Consider the following 24,933-nt stretch of genomic DNA (forward strand, 5'->3'; position numbering starts at 1 on the left):
CATGGATGTGTGTGATGTCCTTAGGTTAGTTAGGTTTAAGTAGCTCTAAGTCTAGGGGACTGATGGCCTGAGATGTTAAGTCCCATAGTGCTAAGAGCCATTTGAACCATTTGAAGAATCATCGGGAAACTGGAAGACGTTGACGACTGTAGCCGAGGAGTGTGGTATTGTTTCAAAATGGCTCCAAGCACTATGGGACTTAACATCTGAGGACATCAGTCCCCTAGAACTCAGAGCTATTTAAACCTAACTAACCTATGGACATGACACACATCCAAGGCCGAGGCAGGATTGGAACGGCCGGCGAGTGTGGTATTACTCGCAGCATTATTTCACGTGCGTGGGGAGCGTTACGAACGACAGGTATCACTGTCCGAGTAAGAGGAGTTGGTCGACCACGGTCAACTACAGCCGCAGACAACCGCTAGGTTGTGCAGCAGACAAGGGACCCACGTCAAACAGAGGGTGCAATTGGAACAACCTGTAACAAGACTGCAACGCACACAATCCTACCCTCCCACAATGGCACAGAGACTGCGACTGCCCGGGGGTACTCTCTTTGACCGACAACCACCGCGTTGTGTTCCGTTGACAACCGCACATGCGATAGTACCAAGAGTGTAGTGACTGGACAAAAGAAGTCGGATAGCGTGCTCTTCTGGGATGAGAGCAGATTCAGTCTGAGCAGTGATTCTGGAGGTGCCCTCATATGGCGAGCGGTGTGAACACTTTATGCACCCAGGATCATTGTCGAATATGATCCTTTTCGTGATCCAGATGTTATCGTGTGTGGAGGCATAGTGTTCGGTGGATGTACTGATCTACAAATTTTTGAACATGGCACGCTTGTCGGTCAACGTTATTGTGAGACTGTACACCTCCACCATGCGCATCTTTTGAAGAGTACATTCGGATCCGACTTGAGTTTGATGGATGACAAAGAGCGATGGTATCGACACTTCTGGTGTAGGAGCTCTTGGAACGAGAGGTTATTCGCCAAATAGACTGTCGTGCTTATTCCCCCGACTTGGGGCCAGCTTGATAGGACGTTGCAGAGCACGCACAGCTGTACAGGTGATTACACACTCTATCAAGAACCACTGCCCGCCTTTGTCCATGGCAGGGGACATCACAGGTAGCTGAGACTTCGGTGTAATTATTGACTTTGAAAAAAAAAGTACTTTCTTTTACTCTCATGGCATATTTATTTCAACGGACTTCTGTGTTATACTGTAGCAGTTCTTTCTATGTACAGGGTGACAACTCTTGAACTATATAAAAAACGTAAATTAGTTACAAACAACGGGGTGCACACATTTTATTTAACATCTACTGATATTCTGATTTAGGTTATGACATGTTAGATATACCTGTTATCGTTGGCGATGATGTGAAATAGACGAACAGCGAAATTCTGCAAGACCCTGAAGCGTCGGAACTTCGATACTGTCGATGATTTCCTAAATGGCTGTTTTCAGCTCAGCAATGAACCATGGACCTTGCCGATGGTGGGGAGGGTTGCGTGCCTCAGCGATAGAGATGGCTGTACCGTAGGTGCAACCACAACGGAGGGGTATCTGTTGACAGGCCAGACAAATGTGTGGTTCCTGAAGAGGGGCAGCAGCCTTTTCAGTAGTTGCAGGGGCAACAGTCTGGATTGTATGTAGGCTGTTTATGTTTTCTTTATGTAAGTAGGCTGTTTATGTTTTCTTATTGGCAACGTTACGTAGCGCTCTATATGAAAATCACTGGCTGTGCTGTGTGCAGTCTGTGGCTAGTTTGCATTGTTGTCTGCCATTGTAGTGTTGGGCAGCGGCAGCTGGATGTGAACAGCGCGTAGCGTTGCGCAGTTGGATGTGAGCCGCCAGCAGTGGTGGATGTGGGGAGAGAGATGGCGGAGTTTTGAAATTTTTAAGACTGGATGTCATGAACTGCTATGTATATTATGATTTTACAACACTATTAAGGTAAATACATTGTTTGTTCTCTATTAAAATCTCTCATTGGCTAACTATGCCTATCAGTAGTTAGTGCCTTCAGTAGTTTGAATCTTTTATTTAGCTGGCAGTAGTGGCGCTCGCCGTATTGCAGTAGTTCGAGTAACGGAGATTTTTGTGAGGTAAGTGATTTGTGAAAGGTATAGGTTAATGTTAGTCAGGGCCATTCTTTTGTAGGGATTTTTGAAAGTCAGATTGCGTTGCGCTAAAAAATATTGTGTGTCAGTTTAAGCACAGTCGTGTATAAATTTTCTAAGGGGATGTTTCATATGTCGACCCTTAGCCGAGGATACCTCACTGGAATCTTCTGATTTTTTCTTGTAGTTTGTGTATTTAGTGTAGCTTTTGTTTATTGCTAGCGCGTAATTATAGAGAGAATTTCCTTGGTGGTTGTGGTTTTTCATTGTTGCACAGTAAAACAGTTGTGGCATGCATGTAGATTTGCACCAAGTATTTCGCAGCTGTGTTTGCAATTAACTAGATATTATTTTCAGTTCTATGTTAACGTGTTCTCTTATTTTTGCTCTTCAAATTGTGTTTTTCTGTGTTGTCGTGTGAAATATTGTGACAATAATGGCGTGTGAAAAACGTAATACTAGGCTCCAAAGTAAAGTGAGAAATGACAGTGAAGACGAATGCAGTGTGTTAACGCCACCATGTAATGAATTAACAAATATTCAAAGTAGTAATTTGGTAACTGTGCATAGGGAAATGGAGTGGGCGTCAAATAATGGAGTAGACAGTGAAACAGGTAGTGAACAGGGAAGCATTATCCATCGATCGGTCGGCAACAGCTTGCCCCAGGAATCCGAAATGACAGGACACAATCTTGCAAATACTGTAGATTCAGGTTTTTGGTCCTCACAATTGTCTCAAATAAGTCAAGACACATTTTCTGCTTTTCAAAATGCGAATATTGCCGGTTCAAATGCACTGCCGAATAGCACTGAGGAACATGTTTCAGACACCAGTGCACTGTTATTACAGTTAATGCAGTTGAACAAAATCAGAAACAAATGGGACAAAATCTTCAAAAGTTAGACACAATGGAACAAAATCAGAGACAAACACAGCAAAAGCTTCAGAAGTCAGACAACAATGCAAACTAGCCACAGACTGCACACAGCACATCCAGTGATTTTCATATAGAGCGCTACGTAACGTTGCCAATAAGAAAACATAAACAGCCTACTTACATAAAGAAAACATAAACAGCCTACTTACAGGATGATTGACTGATCTAGCCTTGTAACACTAACCAAAACGGCCTTGCTGTGCTGGTACTGCGATCGGCTGAAAGCAAACGGAAACTGCAGCCGTAATTTTTCCCGAGGGCATGCAGTTTTACTGTATGGTTAAATGATGATGGCGTCCTCTTCGGTAAGATATTCCGGGGGTAAAATAGTCCCCCATTCGGATCTCAGAGCGGGGACTACTCAAGAGGACGTCGTTATCAGGAGAAAGAAAAGTGGCGTTCTACGGATCGGAGCATGGAATATCAGTTCCCTTAATTGGGCAGATAGATTAGAAAATTTAAAAAGGGAAATGGATAGGTTAAAGTTAGATATAGTGGGAATTAGTGAAGTTCGTTGGCAGGAGGAACAAGACCTTTGGTCAGGTGAATACAGTGTTATAAGTACAAAATCAAATAAGGGTAATGCAGGAGTAGGTTTAATAATGAATAAAAAAAATAGGAGTGCAGGTAAGCTACTGCAAACAGCATAGTGAACGCATTATTGTGGCCAAGATAGGCACGAGCCCCTTACCTACTACAGTAGTACAAGTTTATATGCCAACTAGCTCTGCAGATGATGAAGAAATTACTTAAATGTATGATGAGATAAAAGAAATTATTAAGGTAGTGAAGGGAGACGAAAATTTAATAGTCATGGGTGACTCGAATTCGAGAGTAGGTAAAGGGAGAGAAGGAAACATAGTAGGTGAATATGGATTGGGGTTAAGAAATGAAAGAGGAAGCTGTCTGATAGAATTTTGCACAGAGCATAACTTAATCATAGCTAACACTTGGTTCAAGAATCACGAAAGAAGGTTGTATACAGGTACATGGAAGAACCCTGGAGATACTAGAAGGTATCAGATAGATTATATAATGGTAAGACAGAGATTTAGGAACCAGGTTTTAAATTGTAATACATTTCCATGGGCAGATGTGAACTCTGACCACAATCTATTGGTTATGAACTGTAGATTAAAACTGAAGAAACTGCAAAAAGGTGGGAATTTAAGGAGATGAGACCTGGATAAACTGACTAAACCAGAGGTTGTACAAAGTTTCAGGGAGATCATAAGGCAACAATTGACAGGAATGGAGGAAAGAAATACAGGAGAAGAAGAATGGGTAGCTCTGAGGGATGAAGTAGTGAAGGCAGCAGAGGATCAAGTAAGTAAAAAGACGAAGACTAGTAGAAATGCTTGGGTAACAGAAGAAATATTGAATTTAATTGATGAAAGGAGAAAATATAAAAACGCAGTAAATGAAGCAGGCAAAAAGGAATACAAACGTCTCAAAAATGAGATCTACAGGAAGTGCAAAATGGCTAAGCAGGCATGGCTAGAGGACAAATGTAAGGATGTAGAGGCTTATCTCACTAGGGGTAAGATACATACTGCCTATGGGAAAATTAAAGAGACCTTTGGAGAAAAGAGAGCCACTCGTATGAATATCAAGAGCTCAGATGGAAACCCAGTTCTAAGCAAAAAAGGGAAAGCAGAAAGGTGGAAGGAGTGAAGAAGTATATAGAGGGTCTATACAAGGGCGATGTACTTGAGGACAATATTATGGAAATGGAAGAGAATGTAGATGAAGATGAAAAGGGAGATACGATACAGCGTGAAGAGTTTGACAGAGCACTGAAAGACCTAAGTCAAAACAAGGCCCCAGGAGTAGACAATATTCCATTAGAACTACGGATAGCCTAGGTAGAGCCAGCCCTGACAAAACTATACCATCTGGTGAGCAAGATGTATGAGATAGGGGAAATACCTTCAGATTTCAAGAAGAATATAGTAATTCCAATCCCAAAGAAAGCAGGTGTTTACAGATGTGAAAATTACCGAACTATCAGTTTAATAAGGCACAGCTGCAAAATACTAACACGAATTCTTTACAGACGAATGGAAAAACTGGTAGAAGCCAACCTCGGGGAAGATCAGTTTGGATTCCGTAGAAATGTTGGAACACGTGAGGCAATACTGACCCTACAACTTATCTTACAAAATAGATTAAGGAAAGACAAACCTACGTTTCTAGCATTTGCAGACTTAGAGAAAGCTTTTGACAATGTTGACTGGAATACACTCTTTCTAATTCTAAAGGAGGCAGGGGTAAAATACAGGGAGCGAAAGTCTATTTACAATTTGTACAGAAACCAGATGGCAGCTATATGAGTCGAAGGGCGTGAAAGTTAAGCAGTGGTTGGGAAGGGAGTGAGGCAGGGTTGTAGCCTATCCCCGATATTATTCAATCTGTATATTGAGCAAGCAGTAAAGGAAACAAAAGAAAAATTCAGAGTAGGTATTAAAATCCATGGAGAAGAAAAAAAACTTCGAGGTTCACCGATGACATTGTAATTCTGTCAGAGACAGCAAAGGACTTGGAAGAGCAGTTGAACGGAATGGACAGTGTCTTGAAAGGAGGATATAAGATGAACATCAACAAAAGCAAAATGAGGATAATGGAATGTAGTCGAATTAAGTCGGATGATGCTGAGGGAATTAGATTAGGAAATGAGACACTAAAAGTAGTAAAGGAGTTTTGCTATTTGGGGGGCAAAATAACTGATGATGGTCGAAGTAGGGAGGATATAAAATGTAGACTGGCAATGGAAAGGTAAGCGTTTCTGGAGAAGAGAAATTTGTTAACATCGAGTATTGATTTAAGTGTCAGGAAGTCGTTTCTGAATGTATTTGTATGGAGTGTAGCCATGTATGGAAGTGAAACATGGACGATAAATAGTTGGACAAGAAGAGAATAGAAGCTTTCGAAATGTGGTGCTACAGAAGAATGCTGAAGATTAGATGAGTAAATCACATAACTAATGAGGAGGTATTGAATAGAATTGTGGAGGAGTTTGTGGCACAACTTGACAAGAAGAAGGGACCGGTTGGTAGGACATGTTCTGAGGCATCAAAGAATCACAAATTTAGCATTGGAGGTCGGCGTGGAGGGTAAAAATCGTAGAGGGAGAGCAAGAAATGAATATACTAAGCAGATTCGGAAGGATGTAGGTTGCAGTAAGTACTGGGAGATCAAGAAGCTTGCACAGGATAGAGTAGCATGGAGAGCTGCATAAAACCAGTCTCAGGGCTGAAGACTGCAACAACAGCAACATTGATTTTGGGGTTATTGCTGCACACCTTGTAAATTAATATAGCCCCACTAAAAGGAGTCACTTGTGTTCAGATCCGGAGAACATGGCGGCCAATAGAGGACCAACCCAGAGGCCCATAACCAAAATGCCGTCCCAAGAGTGCTCCTCCAGGACATCAGACACTCTCCTGCTTCGACGGGGTCGAGCTCCTTCTTGCGTGAACTACATCTTATTGAAATCAGTGTCACTTTGGATAATGGGGATGAAATCATCTTCCAAAACCTTCACGACCATTCCGTATACAACGTACCATCCAGGAATATTGCACCGGTTGTTCCTTGACTGTAAACTGCACACACTTTGAGGGTGAAGCGATTTCTCGATCGCGAAATGCCGATTCTCAGTCCCTCAGATGTGCCAATTTTGCTAATTGACGAACCCGTCCGAATGCAATAGGGCTTCGTCGCTAAACCAAACCATACAACGCATACTAATTCTCACAACGTCCCGCGGCCAACCGTGCGGTTTGAACGTATTAAGGCCAACCGTTCAGAAGTTATGACGATTTTATTTCATATACTCTCGTGCTCATAAATTAAGCATAATAGTGATACATGGCGAAATAACGCTCTCGTGGCTGGTTTGCGGGTTTAAATCACCTCAAGGTATGACCAAGAGGTGCATTTGACCTGCGGTCGTCGCACGGTGGCGCTGGCAGCAGTCCACATACGCAGAGGTGTGTTGGTGCATGTCTGAGTACGGTGCACCGAGTGAGTGTGCAGACGTTTTCAGGCATGGTAATGGTGACTGTGTGTTGAAAAGGGCTCATAGAACAAATATTGATGACGTTATGAGAGGTAGAAAACTAGGGCGACTGGAGGCTGGTGAAACACAGCAGGCCGTAGCATGGGCCGTCTGTGTGTCACAAAGTATGACCTCAAGATTATGGAAACGATTCCAGCAGACGGGAAACCTGTCCAGGCGCTACAGTACGGGACGACCACAGTGTACAACACCACAAGAAGACCGATATCTCATCATCAGTGCCCGCAGACGCCCACGGAATACTGCAGGTAGCATTGCTCGGGACATTACCGCAGCCACTGGAACAGCTGTCTCCAGACACACAGTCTACAGTTGACTGAACAGACGTGGTTTATTCGCCCGGAGACCTGCAAGGTGCATTCCGCTGGCCACTGGTCACAGGAGAGCCCGTAAAGGCTGGTGAGAAGAACACAGTACATGGTCATTGGAACAGTGGTCCCAGGTTATGATCAGGGACGAGTCCAGGTATAGTCTGAACAGTAATTTTCGCCGAGTTTTCATCTCGCGTGAACCAGGAACCAGATACCAACCCCTTAATGTCCTTGAAAGGGACCTGTATAGAGATCGTGTTTCGATGGTGTGGGATGGGATTATGATTGGTGCAGGTACACCCCTGCATGTCTTTGACAGAGGAACTGTAACAGGTCAGGTGTATTGGGACTTCATTTTGCACCAGTATGTCCGCCTTTTCAGGGGTGCAGTGGGTCCCATCTTCCTCCTGATGGATGAATACACACGGCCCCACCGAGTTGCCATCGTGGAGGAGTAACTTGAAACAGAAAACATCAGGCGAATGGAGTGGCCTGCCTGTTCTCCAGACCTAAACCCCATCGAGCACATCTGGAATGCTCTCGGTCGACGTATCGCTGCACTTCTTCAAACCCATAGGACACTTCAAGAGCTCCGAAAGTCACTGGTGCAAGAATGGGAGGCTATACCCCAGCAGCTGCTCGACCACTTGATCCAGAGTATGCCAACCCGTTGTGCGGCCTGTGTACGTGTGCATGGTGATTATATCCCATACTGATGTCGGGGTACATCTGCAGGAAACAGTGGCGTTTTGTAGCACATGTGTTTCGGGACAGTTTTCTCAACTTATTATCAATACCGTGGACTTAGAGATCTGTGTTGTCTGTGTTCCTTATGTGCCTATGCTATTAGCGCCAGTTTCGTGTAATGCCTGTATATTCCAAGCTTCATCGAACTGTGTTACTTGGCAACGACGCATCATGCGAAAATTACTTTCGTCCATACGTTTTGTACACCAGTGTATACTTAAGCGGTCGTGACGTAATAAATTGTTTTATAAGGAGCGATCAATAAGTTTCGGTTCGAAGGCCGTACAGTCCAGAATCGGTACTCCAATCAGGCGAAATCTTCTTGAACACTGAGGTAATCATCGCATCGACGCACCAGATTGAAAATACCCAGTCTGGTAAAACACGGCGTCCTGCGGCGTAACAAGTCTGTTAACTGCTTGCTCAACCTTTTACGACATGAATCGTCGACCCTTCAAGGCCTTTTCTAAGGGGCGAAAGGCGTGACAACGCCACGGGCAAAGGTCAGGACTGTAGGGTGGGTAAACTTGAGTTGGCGTAACTTCTGCGTTAGGACTTTGGCGACAAGAGGATACGCTTTATCATGAAGCAACAGCATTCAACGACGCAGTTTTCCTGGACGTTTCGCCTTGATTGCATGCACATTCTTCATTGTCCCACGGATGTCTACCGCTTGGGCGCATTTGGTAATAACGTTGCCATAGGTCACGTTTGCACATTTACGGCATAAACGTTGGAAAGACACGATACCACGCTAATCCCTTGTCTTCGTGTCGGTGGTTATACACACGCACCGGAGTCATGCTACCTTGTATAAGCACTGCAGCAACGCCCTCAAACAGTAAATTTGTGATTGACGATGATGATGATGATGATGATGTTTGGTTTGTGGGGCGCTCAACTGCGCGGTTATCAGCGCCCGTACAAATTCCTAACCTTTGCTCAGCCCAGTCTTGCCACTTTCATGAGTGATAATGAAATGATGAGGACAACACAAACAGCCAGTCATCTCGAGGCAGGTGAAAGTCCCTGACCTCGCCGGGAATCGAACCCGGGACCCCGTGTTGTGATTGACCCTTATACAAACCATTACAAGGGTCGCAGACTTCCAAAGGCAATATGTCAACTATTTTTTTTTAAAAAAAGAAGGTTGGTCTTTGGTTCACGACCTCTGTCAATATTCGTGTAGGTAAAAAGAGGTTACACGTATCTTTCACCTGTCAAAAGTTATTTCAGGGGATAAAGCTACGCACCGGACACAGTTCTTAGATACCTCGTGAGTATTGTGCGCACGAGTGACTAACGAGTGTGACAGCCGACTCAAGTAGCCCGGTATCCCTGGGAACATAACGCAGCACGTATTCTGGACGTGACTGGAGTTCCTCGTATGCAGCCACCTGCTGCCGGTTATGCCTGCCTCTTCCTGCTGAGTCCAGCCCGCGCCTTCCCGTATCTGCGACGATTACGAAACACGGGCGCGCTCTTAGCGTCGCGCTCCGCCGCGATGCATCACGGGAGCAGTGGGCGCCGTTGCGCAGGCGCGCTGCCTGCCATTTGGCGCACCCCTCACACGATCCTCCTGATCGAGAGGAAAAGCGTCCGATTGTCTACGGCACCTGTATATTTATGCAGATGAACGCCAGGTACGTACCGAATACACGGCGACTGCGCATGCATTACGAGCTTCGTGACGGAATACATTTCGCATAAGCTCATTCACGACTGTATTGTTTCGGGGTCCGGCAATTCTGTTGTATAAATGCCATGAGGTGAGACGTTCCTCATATTGCATAATCCGCTGATATCGATATTCAGAATGGTGATGTCGATTCCCTAGAGGGACTCAACGACCTTAACTTCTATGATATGTCAACACTGTTTTAAGAAGTTTCACCTTCAAGTCCTGTCAGGAAGAGAAACGACAACACCCATTTCGACACAGTCTTCAGAACTATTTCGAAGAGTCTACTTTTATTCCCTGAAGAATTATTTTGGATCCACACCATTATGTATTGAGAATGTAGGAGGACTATTCGTTTATTAAGGTCCGATCGGTCGCGAATTGGAAGCCAAAGTGAAAACGGAGGTCGTCTATAAGTAGACTGCGCCGAAAATCAGATGCATAACACCCACATGCCACGTTATGATGTATGGTGGAGAATACTTCCATCATTTAATTCTATCCCCGCAAGTCGAAAATGGAATGTTCGGTATCGAAGAGTCTGATACCGTTTATTTCTGTTAGGTATGGCATACACAGTACATCCCGCCACTTAGGTAGTGTGCATGTGGGGATTTCCTTCTCTTTCATACATTTATCATTGAAGCTGTGTCCCTGTTCCACATGCAGGCGGCGTTTTGAAAGTATGATTGTCGGTAAACTGTGTTGACTCTAATTTATCGGTTTTTCGTTGTGATCATTTCGCGGGACTTATGTGGGGTAAGTAAAATGTTGCCCAAAACGTATTACCTGATTGTTTTAACAGTAAACCTCTCCACGATGCACAGTGATTCACTTGTACCGTCTAACAGTCTACTAGTGGAGTTTGTTTAGCAAATCTGTTAAGGAACCAAGAATGATGATCAATGTTAAAAAAGATAGGTCAGACGATTGGTTTGTAAGCCGCTTCTGTCGTGGAAGGAGTACATTTTCTTACGATTCCTCTAATGAATATGGGCCTGGCATCTGCGTTTCCTACATTCCACTTTGGGTTACTCCGGATGGTTACTTGAGATATTTTGTGGTTGTTACTGTTTCTAGTGACATGTCATCAGCAGTGTAACGAAACAGCAAAAGGTAGCAGTGTAAATATGTGATTCGTGTGTATTTTTACCTCTGTAAGACAGTTAAGTTACAACAGCAGCCAGCCCTGTGGCCGAGCGGTTCTAGGCGCGCGACCACTGCGGTCGCAGGTTCGAATCCTGCCTCGGGCGTGGATGTGTGTGATGTTCTTAGGTTAGTTAGGTTTAAGTAGTTTTAGGTTCTAGGCGACTGATGACCTCAGATGTTAAGTCCCATAGTGCTCAGAGCCATTTGAACCACTTTTTACAACTGTAGGGCCACGTATGTTACATGGGATTCATGTCGGACGATAAGGTTGGCCAAATAATTCGCCTGAATTGTCCACAACGTTCTTCAACAAATGGCGAACAACTGTTGCCCGTCGACATGGCGCATTTTTATGCATAAAAATTCCATTGTTGTTTGGGAACATGAAATACATAAATGGCTACAAATGGTATAGAAGTAGACGAACGTAACCATTTCTAGTCAATCGGTTCAGTTTGACCAGAGGACCCAGTCCATTCCATGTAATCACAGCGCACATGATTTTGTAGCCACTGCCAGTTTTCACAGCGCCTTGTTAACAACTTGGCTCCATGGCTTCGATGGGTCTGCGCCACACTCGAAACCTACCATCACCTCTTACCAACTGGAATCGGGTCTGATGTGACGAGGCCCAAGTTTTCCAGTAGTTTAGAGTCCAATCACGAGCCCAGGAGAGGCGCTGCAGGCGATGTCGTGCTGTGAGCAATGGCACTCGCATCGGCCGTCTGTTACCACAGCCAATTAACGCCTGATTTCACCTCATTGTCCTAATAGATACTTTCATCGCACGTTCCACATTGATTTCTGTGGTTACTTCACACAGTATTGCTTGTCTGTTACCACTGACGACGCTACGCAAACGCCGCTAGGCTCGGTCGTCAAGTGAAGGCCGCTAAATTATCCGTGGTGAGACGTAATAACTGAAAAACTCTCGTGCATTGTCTTATTATGAGAACAAAATTTTAATGAACTTCATTTGTAAACGTACTGCACAGTGAGTGCCCTCCTCTACACGTGTTGCCTCTCTATCTGAAATGGGAATCCCTTATGATGTGAATGGCTGACGCTGCGTACACAACAGTCTTCATTGTCCTCGTCTTGTTTAAAGCAGACGGTTAATACAGTATCTTACATGAAGTGACTGGCGATACACTGTTTCTTTGTTTGTTTTATTTGGCCGCCAGTGTTTGTACGCTATTTAGCCGTCGAGAACACATGTTTATGTAGAACACATAATTGTACAGATAAAATACAAAACTGCTTTTTTAGGGATCTGAAACCTCAAGGCATCAACGTTTTCCACAACAAATGTGTACCAAACAGAATGATAACTTAACTAGACATATACACGTTATCAGTTTACAAGTAAATTATACTCCATTCACCGAAACAAGAGACGTACTGTAAACACGGCAAGGCGCCTGACCACAGCACTGCCGTCGAGGGGTGTACAAGGCTGGGGCGTCAGAAATTAAAAAATGAAAGTCGTGTTTTTTATAATTTGGCACCTGAACATGATAAAGTGATCCGAGAACTACCTTCCGACACCTTTATTTACATTACATTAAAATTTATTGTCACTCAAAAAGAGAAATATTTAAGCTTTCAGGAAAAGTTGTTTTTTCGCGTTACTCTATATTTATCACGCCATATCTCCTAAACTGTGTGTCGCACAGCAAACTAATTTTATAATTGCCTTCATTGCTATATGTTGATGACGTCTGCAAATTTTCTGTCCAATAGAGTCAGTAATAGCAAAGCAATGAATTAAAATCTCACGTCTAAAAACATCCATTTCGAAGACGGTATGTTGAAGAAAGAACTTTTAGATATAGTTAGAAATCACAGAACAGCGCACAACGAATACGCAATAGATGAAATGGCGAATAATGCAGGGAAAACAGTTCTCATAATTCCTCCGTACCAACTGTGAATTAAACACCATCGAGTTAGTGTGGGCCAGAATCAAAGGCTATGTTACAGTGAAAAACAAAACATACAAAATGCCGGAAGTTAAAGTACTGCTAGAAGAAGCAGTAAGAACAGTGACTGCAGAGGATTCGAACAAGTGCGTCCTCCATGTCGTAGAAAAAGTGGAAATTCAAATGTGGAAATTACACTGCATTATAGAGCAGAGAGAGGAGCGGTTTGTTTTAAATCTCAATGAAAACAGTTCAAGTTCGACAGAGTGAACCTTGTTTCGTCCTTTCTCATTATTATTACTGGTACTGTTATTAAAATTAACAATTAATTGTGTTTTAATGGAGCGTTTTGTTAGCAACCTGAATGAAAATAAATCTGCTGCGACAGAATGAACTCAGTTTAACATTATTTTAACATTATTGTTAAATTTATTTCGTACATTGTTGCCCAGGTTTCTTACGGTCCGCTGTGACAGCTCGGCAGCCAGCCGAACGCCGCCAGCTGCAAAGCGTGCGCCAAGGATTTTCCACACCCCTACGTATCACGTGAACACCGAAAGCTTTCTCTGGAAACGAGCGTAGTCGCTCACGTGACACTGTTTATGTTTCGTCCCAGCTCTCGCTGAATAGACTTTAGACATATTTACGTTAACAGTTCACATTATTTCTCAAATTTAAAGTGATATTGACAAATGAATATATGAGTCCTATAGATTTTTCCCCATGCTCTCAAGCAAACTTACAACCACTTTATGCAGGCAAATGTCTTTAAAAACCAAAAGAGAAGACTCTCATTTAGGGAGAAAGTAACATATACTCATCAAAGTCCTCAGAAATTCCTATCGTTCATTGTCAAATTTGTAACACAAAAACAAGACGTGGTTCACATCAGCTTCTGACTCGGTATCATATAATGGCGAAAATAAAGTCAAGTGTTTGCTCTAGTTTGCAACAATATATTACCGAATTCAGTGGCATATTTACAAGCGATGGAAGAATCCTGTTCTTTCAAAGATTTGGTAAATCAATAAATGCAGACCATCGGTCTCAAATCTTGCAGCATTTAGCGGGTTGTAAACAGAGAATGGCCACTTCATGTACCACCTCTAGACAAGTTCTTTTAGGCTAAGCATCTTCCACTTCACACGCACTAACTTCAAATATTTTCGTATATTACGCAGATCTTTTAACACTTTTCTTTCGTGTGATATTTCTTTATACGAGGACTATTTTAAAAGTAAGATCCAGCAGGTTGCGAGATGGAAATAACGGTGAAAATGCGATGAAGCTTTGCACAGATGTGTTGGACAGTGTTTCTAGTATTTCCGTCGATCGCGTCGCATCGCTCCTTTGAGTCCTGAGCACACAGTGACCACCTAAAGAAGCTAGAACAGCAGTATCTGCTGCCAAGAGTATGTTCCCACTTCGAGATTTCGCCTTATTTCATGCTACCCCACATAATGTACCTCTCATTCTTTTGCTTCCCCATGACTGTTCTCGTTTCCTCCTGCTGACACACTGTCATTCCCGTGTAGGGGAAATAGCAGTTTCGTCATGATACCATGTCTCGCAGATATGGACTCGGAGAATTTATCACAAAGATAATTGTAATATGCACAATTTTCTTCTTTACCTTTGCAGACTGCCCTTTACCCAAATGTTCTTGACAGTCCACTTGATCGTAGATTACAACTACCACCATGTTGTCTCAAATCGGTTCTGTAACAGGTGAAGGACAGGTAAATTCTTCTTCCTAATGATCATGCCATTTTGGGTGCAATTTATGTTACCAATGACAGTAACAAGATTGCCAAGTTTCTCCAATAATAACCACACGTGCCAAATCATTTTGCTGCTGGTCTCATCTTCCTCGCTAATAGTTGAGGGATGTTTAGCATTTTGGAGGGAAATGTGGTGGTTTTCTGCTACCACAGGCCTCCTTATGTTCCCGAAAGATGCGAGATGCTGGACACTTTTGGTAACGTGATCATGACGTCACATTCGAGGTGGTTGTGTGCTATGCCCTAGTTCCAAACAGTTGAAAAGTCGTTACATGGTGTGTGCGTATCCAAAATGTATGGAAAAGCAATAATTTTTAACACATTCACTACTTTTTTATATGTACTTTATCTGTCATTCAATCCTAAACATCTTCTTAAGCGAATGTTTAGGGGTAGGGAGTGACTGTATGCATATAATGGCAAGCGTAGTGTAGGCAGTCTCTTTAGTAGATTTGTTACATTTTCTAAATGTTCCAGTAATAAAACGCGGTGCCATTGTCATACTATGCAAAACACTGTAGTTTACATGATATTTCAGACAGGAGTGACATAGAAGATTTACAGACAGTTTTGATATTCTGCATAGTTTATATGGCTTTAGAGATATACCGTCACAAAATTTACAGTAGAATTGGCATAATGTTATATAATTACATACACCTGAAGGATGTACTGGGACTAAAAGAAACTCCTTGACGGTATCATAGATTGAGTCTAGAACCTCAGCTCGACAGCAGAGTTGACTCTGGAGTATAGTGCAAACATTTACTTTATATACTCTTTGTATTTCCTTTTTACGTATTGAAAGTTTTACATCTTACGAAAGATTCCGCTCGATATGTTTCCTTCGGAAAGTTCCATGCTATCGATTCCATACTCAAGGGTTTCCACCTTTAGGCACTTCGCAGGGACCCAGGAATCCATCAAAATCCACAGTGCACATTCTCCTGACCGATAAATGCACGAAAAATTATGTAGATTGGTCTCTGCAGTCTTGTAAAGTGCATGAAGATGGAGTCATTTGGTTCTGAAATTGATAGCATGGGATACTGACGCCGATAAATATATATAATTGTGAAAAAAAATATTTCTCTCTTTGAGGTTGTATCTACAGTAGTTTCTACTGTCTTATTCCGCCCCAACACGAAACTGAATAAGTCTGGTCAGAAATTAACATGACCTTTAAATGTAGCAGATAGATGCCATGTCGCAAGTACTTCAGAGTGGTAAGTGCTATTCCTGAACCAGTTTGCGTAACGAAGTCTCGGATTGACGTCAAGGTTACCGCAGCCCTTTCTAACAACCGAGTGTATGCATGTACATCTGTTGCAACGAGAGGTGTGTGTCATGTTGGGCGTGTGCCAATTGACTCATCCTCGTGAAGGTATTAGAATATTTTAACCGCCTCTGCACTACTTCAAGCCACGGCTCAGTAAACGAAGACGGTGGTATTGACGTATCTCCTTCACTGCTGAAGGCGGTAACGGAATCTCTCTCTACTGGAATCTCGTTTCTACTATATAAAATTGTCGTCGCTAAGCTTCAAACATTAAACACTTTTTTCCTCTTGTAACTATTTCCAAGTCCAGTAGCAGTTGCGTGATTTAGCGTAAAAGGACGTGGGTGACAAGATTTGCAGATTTTGCCAAGAAAAATTTCCCATTCGTTCCCTTTGTTTCATTCGATTAAAACCTATCACCATGTATTTACTCGAAATTCCAACGCACAGTAATGGAAATCAGTGTAAACAATATTTTTAGGAAAATTTTGAAATAGTTGTGCACAGAGTTTATGCAATAGTATGAGATCCAGTACACGGACAAATGCAGTCAAATGGTATCGCATTTGATGTCAGTAGTAAAGTGTAGAACAAGACATCAACAATTCAGATGTTAGAGGAAGTTAGTCGCCATAAAGGTTGTCCGCTCTGTGTGGAGTTATTGTGTTCGTACGTGCCTTCACTGCAGATAGGAAGCAGATACCATTAGTGGTAGCGCGTATTTTGTACGTACACCATGATTCTGACAATGCCACATGGAAAACTCTCCAATCGTCAAATCGCCAAGAAGCTGAAGCGTTCGAGTACAGTGATTAATAATTTCGTTAGACAGGGCGCACGATGTGGACAGAACGGAAAATATGGCCGAAGTGTAAAATTGTCTGAGGCATCGAAACGTTTAGTTTTGCGCAAAGCAAGGGCCACAAAACCGTTATTCTTCCCAACTTGTTGCTGATTTGCAGTTTCCAGTAACTATCAGACGTGTACTACAAATTTTGTCAAATGAATACCATTTTCATTCAAGAAACGACTGCAGAAACCGTCTCTAACACCCAAACATAAACAGGCTAGATTGGAGCATGCTGAAAAACATAGTGTTTTTCACTGACGAGAAGAAGTTTAATTTAGATTGTCCAGATGGATTTCAATGTGACTGACATGATCTGAGAATAGATCAGCAGTTAAGAATAGGCAGAAATTTTGAGAGTGGAAGTGTTATGATTCGGGCAGCCTTCTGCGCTAAAAGTAAATCACACGTTACTTGAATGGGCACTAGAATGAACTCTAATATGTACTCTCTAGAGACAGAATGTATTAAAATGTATGACGACTTAGGGGATGAAATACTAATTTTTGACAATTTCACTGGAAGAACTACAAATACTAACAGAATCAATGCCGAAGAGAATTTTTGAGGTAATTCCGAAAAATGCAATAACACAGTAGGACCGTGAGTGCCTTTATACCAATTTCCATCCAGGAAATGCAAACACCCTTTTTTCTCACCCGTCTTATGAAAGAAACTATGTCATTCCTTCATGATTGTTTATTCTTACATGTGTCTACTAATACCATAATAAATTCGATACATGTATGCTTCAGATATTGTAGATTAATTTCTTAGGAACCCTGCCTTTATTCGGATTTCCCTACTGTATGTGCGGAGAATGAGTAGCGTACTGGAAGCATTTCCCTCACTTGAATAACAAATAATGAATTCCCCCATATTTCATTCATTGCCATCATGCGAGATGGAAGTTGGAGAATTAAGTCTCGCCACGATGTACGGAGCACGTCTAGTAGCGTCTCCTGCTGGAGTTTATTGTGTACTTCTGTGATGCACTTTTGCTGATTAAACAATCACATAATGAACTGCACTGCTTTATTTCTATCTTCTCTATCTCATATGTTAGTCGAACCCATACGAACGAATAATACTCTAAGGTAGTACGAGGGCTCGTTTTGTGTGTGAATTGCACTTCTACATTACATCTAGCTGCTGTCTGCACAAACCACTATGAAGTGCGTGCAGGAGGTTCCTTCTCGTTGCTCCAAGTATTAAGAGTTTCTTCGAGCCCCATTCGCCGATGGAGTGCGGTAAGGATGACTACTTAAATGCATTTGTGCAAGCTGTAATTAGACTCAGCTTATTTCTGCGGTTCATACGGGAGCGATATGTAGTGGGCCGTATTTAATTCCTAGATTACACTGTTCGACATGGGTTCTATTTCTGATATTAAAGTATGTGCTTCTAGACCATTTTACTGTGGGAAATTCAAATATGCAAACAAAATATCGTTGTCAGGGATACTTTTTATGTAATATGTATAGATATGTACATTCACACAATTCATGGCAAACACAGAGACGTTATAGAGAAATACGGGTATGTTGCCGCATCCAGTAGTGATAGAACATAATAATTTCTTGTGCAACAGCAGGTGGGAAGAATCAGACATCATTCGGTTATCCCCTGCCACACCTATGTCATTAAGACCACCTGAAACATCTCATTAACTCGAACGGCGACAGACGGTCGCTGCCTCGGCAGTAAAGCTTCACGCCTCCTAGGGGCAGGTGCATCGAGTTTACAACAGTGGTGTTAGCCCAATTAACGAGTGAGTGTTTTGGCTGACAAGTAACTGTCTGTCATATTTCCGAGCACGGTTGAATTTTTTAGTTCCTGTGTGTAAACTGATTGAGCCTGGTGCTGAAGGTAAAACGACTGCTTGTTTTTACACATCAACGTTCCTCTAGTTCCCTACTATTAATTTTTATACAGGTGTATTACCAAAGTGGTATTTTTAAATTTGCAGAAATGCCACGTCGTCGTGGATGTCGATATAAGCCGGACAACTTGTGCTATATATGTGGGAAGTTCACTTTTGCCAGAAATAGGAAGAAAATTTCTTCAGTCATAAAGAAAGCATACAAAGATTACTTTGGAGTAGAGGTAGGAGACCAAGATAAAGAATGGGCACCACATTTCTGCTGTGCTACATGTTACTGCAAACTAATTCAGTGGTGGAAAGGTAAAGAGAATGTGGCATTGTTTGCTGTTCCCATGGTGTGGAGGGAGCCTAAGGACCATGTTACTGATTGTTATTTCTGTCTAACAAAAATTCAGGGTTTTACAAACAAAAAGTCGAAGAGGCACATTGTTTACCAGGATCTGCCTTCAGCGAGAATGCCAGTACAGCATTCCGACAACAAGAGCTCGAGGTCAAATTTCAAGTGACACTGAAATAAGTAGTACTGAAGAAATCACAGATGATGATTCTTTATATCACTGCACAAGTGAGTCATCACCACATTTATTAACACAGGCAGATTTAAATGATTTAGTACGTGATCTAGGACTAAGTAAACAAAAGGCGCAGCTACTTGGTTCAAGATTACAAGAGTATAATCTACTGCACCAAAGTACTAAAATCAGTGTGTTCAGGCACAGACAACATGCCTTTATTTCTTATTGTTCAACTGACGAAGCACTGACATTTTGCAATGACGTTGCTGGCCTGATGAAAGTGCTGAACTTCACTTGTATTTCACATGAGTGGAGACTTTTCATAGATGCATCGAAAACAAGTCTGGAGGGTGTTTTGCTCCATAACGGAAATAAAATACCCTCTGTTCCAGTAGCTTACACTAGTCTGACAAAAGAGAATTACGAATTTGTGCAAAGGATGCTAAATTCATTAAAATACAATAAACACAAATGGAAAATATGTGCAGATTTCAAGGTAATTGCTATGGTACTGGGAATGCAACAAGGCTACACAAAGTACGCCTGTTTTCTTTGCGAGTGGGATAGTCGAGACCGAAATTCTCACTACGTGAAAAAGAAATGGCCTAGGCGAAGATGGGAAGTTGGCAAAAAGAATGTACAACGTGAAAGTCTGGTAGCTCCTGAATATATACTACTTCCACCGCTTCACATCAAACTTGGCCTGATGAAACAATTCGTGAAGGCCATGGATCCAACAGGCTGTGGGTTTGCATATCTAGCTACCAAATTCCCCCGACTTCCAGCTGCAAAAATAAAGGAAGGTGTATTTGTGGGCCCACAATTCAGGGAGCTGCAGAAAGATGCAAATTTTGAAGCATGTTTAACTGATAAAGAAAAAAACGGCATGGGACTGTTTCGAGATGGTGTCGGAGAACTTCCTCGGAAGAAGAAGAGCTACTAACTACAAAGCAATGGTGAAGGATATGATCAAAGCATATCAGGATTTGGGGTGCAATATGTCTTTGAAAGTCATCTGGACTACTTCACAGAGAGTTGTAGTGACGTATCGGATGAACATGGGGAAAGATTCCATAAAGACATTTCTACCATAGAAAGGCGCTATGAAGGGAAGTGGGTACCTTCTATGTTAGCAGATTATTGCTGGAATATCATTCGAGAGAAGAAAGATTCACAATACAAGAGGAAAAAAGTGATGTGCATTACAAGGCAGTGGCTCATTGTTTGTCAATTTTCTGTAATTTCTCATGTCAAATAAATGCTTCAAAGTGTATACACAAAGGTTACTGTGTTATATGTTAGATCCCACCCTCCATTAATGTGATGAACTTACAACATCATGAAGATGTGCATTTGTTTGTCGAATTTCACCTCACGTTTGCTGCACTATATCAGAAACTGAAAAGAGAAATAAAATTGTGATTACTCATAAACTATCCCTGGGAGAAAAAAACCAAAAACAGTTTTCAATTCAGCACTCAAAATACAACTAGGATCACAATATTTTTTATCAGAAATAGAACAAAAGTTTTTTTTTGTAGAACAGTGTTATTCAATTAATTGAGGTTCTCGGAAATCTGTGACAAAGGTTTCACTGGGTGTCTTCAAACGTGTGCCAACTGAGCATTTGCAGCATTTCCGTGACCATCTCCATTGGGTGAGACACCCCTGCGATAATTCATGTGTCCTTCTTTGCATACGTGCGTAGTCCCCTATTAGTCCTATTTACTATGGGTGCCAAACATTTGAGCAGCTTCCTCGAGTGGGTCCCACAAGAACTTTGTCAAGAGGTTTCCTTGTAAACTAAATGAGTCTTCCCAATATCACACCTACGAATTATCCTGTCTGGTCATTCCATTTCACACCCATGCAAACTGTCACAATAAGATATCTTTTGGAGCTGATTTATAAAATGGTTCAAATTGCTCTAAGTACCATGGGACTTAACATCTGAGGTCATCAAGCCCTTGACTTAGAACTATTTAAACCTAATTAACCTAAGGACGTCATACACATCCATGCCCGATGCAGGATTCGAACCTGCGATTGTAGCAGCAGCGAGGTTCCGGACTGAAGCTCCTAGAACCGCTCGGTCACAGTGGCCGGCGAGCTGGTTTATAGGTTATTTATAATGTAGTCTTAATATATTACATCTATGAAAATTTAAGCTTGTGGCCAATTTCTTCGCTATTTTCAAACTTTATCAAGAGCAGTATTAGGATACACGCAACTTTTCGTACAGGACTTCTTTATACATTACCGCATCAACTGCACGACGTCTTAGCTTACTATTGACTCTTTCGAGAAGGGCCTCGGTCATTGTGGTTTTCCAGCAGATAAAACCTGCTTGAACTACTCGTAAAAGCTACACTAAGAGACTGTAAAATTAGCAGTTATAGAAACAATTTTACAAAACCGTGTTTTTATTCTGAAAAAAAGTTTTGCATGTTCACTTACATATAATTTGCCTGAGTGTGGTATATTTTAAAACACACATGCATACAAAGGGGTGCAATATAACTTGGACTCCACTAGAATGTTTCCTTTCCTTTTTGTAATCTTACTGACATCTAAGCTCACTTTTCAGACACGGATTAGGTCCTACTTTTATTCAGAAGGTCGTATCTTCTCGACAAAATGTAGTCCACTAAGTCAGCTTGAGCCAGGAACTGGAGAACACTGAATCTCCTAACATGTTGCAGAAGGATTCCCTAATTTTACGCAAAATTGGGAGAGGATGCTCCTGATTCTTGCATGTCTCGCTGTACAGCATGAATGCATTCGTGATAGCCATCACAAACAAATGGAAGAACAATTGTATCGAATTTTGAACTGCTTTCTCTTGAAAGGATAATTAGGAAGCATTTGGTCTGCTTTATTCACTCATAACAGCAAACACGAGGCGCTGCTTTCGAGTACAGATACGTCAGAATTCGAACATTACGCTGTAGCACAATTCAAAGACCCTTCCACGTAAAGTCTACATGGTTCTCGATAGAGGGAAGAAAGACCAATGGCAGCTACGAATTTTATGCAGTGCGAGAGCAAGACTCGGACGCCTTCCCCTGACTAACAGCCGTAGCACGACTCCTGCTTGGGTTCCGTAACGAAAGGGCTAATATTATCTGTCACATCATTAGTATACAATGTGAAAATATTATCTGTCACATCATTAGTATACAATGTGAACAGTGAGGGTTCAAAAACGCTCCCATGGAGCCTTCAAACATTGGTGTGGTACTGAGACAATGTAAAAATTACAAATATGAGGGGGCATTCAATAAGTAATGCAACACATTTTTTTCTTCGGCCAGTTTTGGTTAAAAATCTACAGAACTTATTGTGGGACATTATGGAATATTACTGCTTCAGCCCCTGTAGCTTCATGAAGTTCTGATAGGTGGTGGTGCTATACATAGCCTTCAAAATGGCGTATGTAATGGAGGTGAGTTTCAAGCAGAGAGCTATCGTTGAGTTTCTCTTGGTGGAAAAACAGAGCATCGCATATATTCACACGAACCTGCAGAATGTCTACGGAGACCTGGCAGTGAACAAAAACACAGCGAATCGTTGGGCGAGGCGTCTATCGTCACTGCAACAAGGTCTCGCAAAAGTATCCGGTCTCTTCACTTACCGGCCGGCTGCACATAGCTGTCGCTTCTGCAGTGTTGGAAGGGGTGGACACTTTGAGAGATTGCAGGGCACTTTCACTTATGATTCAGTGTTATGCCACTTCTTGTTCTTTATTATGATTTGACTTCATACATCATGATGAGATGGTGGGCAGTCGTTAATGCTCCTGCTTGCGTGCTCTAGAGAAGGAATAACAATAAGCTTTGCCTGCGTTCAAAGGAGTAGGGTACCAATGCAAACGACTACAGTGAAAGCGCACAGCGACTGTGGGCCGAGGGAAGCGCGTTTTTTCTGCGGAACGTAGGTGGAAACATTTTCGGACATCTGAGTTCCACAGTCTCATTCTGCAGACACGTTGGTTGGCGCCAGTCGGTCGCCATCCGCGTCCAGGTAGACTAAATAGCGCTAAGAAGTCGCCACTGCAAAGGCCAACGCATTGTAGACCGACAATAGAGCAGAGGATGGGCCCTTGTTAGGCAGGAAGCCGGCGAGACAACTGTGACCGTTTTGCAAATTTCCGTGGGACAGGTCATTGGCGCCCAGATATCCAGACTCTGTTACAAAACATATTTGTGAAAGCACAAGGCTTTTAGCGAGTTTATGGTCGTTCTTTGGTAACTTCGAAATGGACACAACAGGGGAGATAACAAGCTTTTTATGGAGGGCTGTGGTTCATCCTGGTCATGTTGTTAGCAAAAGACACGGCGTAAACGCGTGGGAAAGAGGCCACGAAGCTTAATCTCCTTTTTTTACCCAATTAACTTTAAAGTTTCTGTCTGGTCAAATCGGTGTATGTAGAGCAAAGGGCACTCTCCCAAATTCTAATGCCACGCTCCAGTCTAAGATGTAAATATGCTTTGCTACTGAGCCGATGAGGAAGCAGACAGAAAGAGAAGCGATCACTCTTCTACTGGCGCTTCACTGGTAAAGAACTGCTAGTCTCTACCTGAATGGTGAGACTTGTGTCCTTTGCTAGTGTGCCCCTTAGAGCCTGTGCCAGTCACCTTATGAATCATCAGAGGTACTACATTTAGCGTCACGCACACAACGAATGATGGGTGGGTGTACATATTTGGCTTGAGTCGTCCATCTAAACATTTGACATATCCCGTCATGCATAGTCGTGACACAGAGTCAAATTGGTTTGGCAGACCAGCAAACGGCTCCACGTGCGCACTGGAATCCACCGGGGTTTCAGGAGCTCATAGGGAAATACCTGCTTTCCGAATTAACCGAATGCGGGACCGTGTTTTTGCATTTTTCGGGTGTGCGCCATTAATAACAGATTGTGGCCGTCCACGACTTCAGTCGCCGAACGCATCGTGGTTTGCTGCCCTGACCAGCAGGACGGTAAAGTACACTCCTGTAAATTGAAATAAGAACACCGTGAATTCATTGTCCCAGGAAGGGGAAACTTTATTGACACATTCCTGGGGTCAGATACATCACATGATCACACTGACAGAACCACAGGCACATAGACAGAGGCAACAGAGCATGCACAATGTCGGCACTAGTACAGTGTATATCCACCTTTCGCAGCAATGCAGGCTGCTATTCTCCCATGGAGACGATCGTAGAGATGCTGGATGTAGTCCTGTGGAACGGCTTGCCATGCCATTTCCACCTGGCGCCTCAGTTGGACCAGCGTTCGTGCTGGACGTGCAGACCGCGTGAGACGACGCTTCATCCAGTCCCAAACATGCTCAATGGGGACAGATCCGGAGATCTTGCTGGCCAGGGTAGTTGACTTACACCTTTTAGAGCACGTTGGGTGGCACGGGATACATGCGGACGTGCATTGTCCTGTTGGAACAGCAAGTTCCCTTGCCGGTCTAGGAATGGTAGAACGATGGGTTCGATGACGGTTTGGATGTACCGTGCACTATTCAGTGTCCCCTCGACGATCACCAGTGGTGTACGGCCAGTGTAGGAGATCGCTCCCCACACCATGATGCCGGGTGTTGGCCTTGTGTGCCTCGGTCGTATGCAGTCCTGATTGTGGCGCTCACCTGCACGGCGCCAAACAC

The sequence above is a fragment of the Schistocerca cancellata genome, chromosome 6 (genome assembly GCF_023864275.1).
Source record: "Schistocerca cancellata isolate TAMUIC-IGC-003103 chromosome 6, iqSchCanc2.1, whole genome shotgun sequence".
In the NCBI taxonomy this organism is placed as follows: Eukaryota; Metazoa; Arthropoda; class Insecta; order Orthoptera; family Acrididae; genus Schistocerca; species Schistocerca cancellata.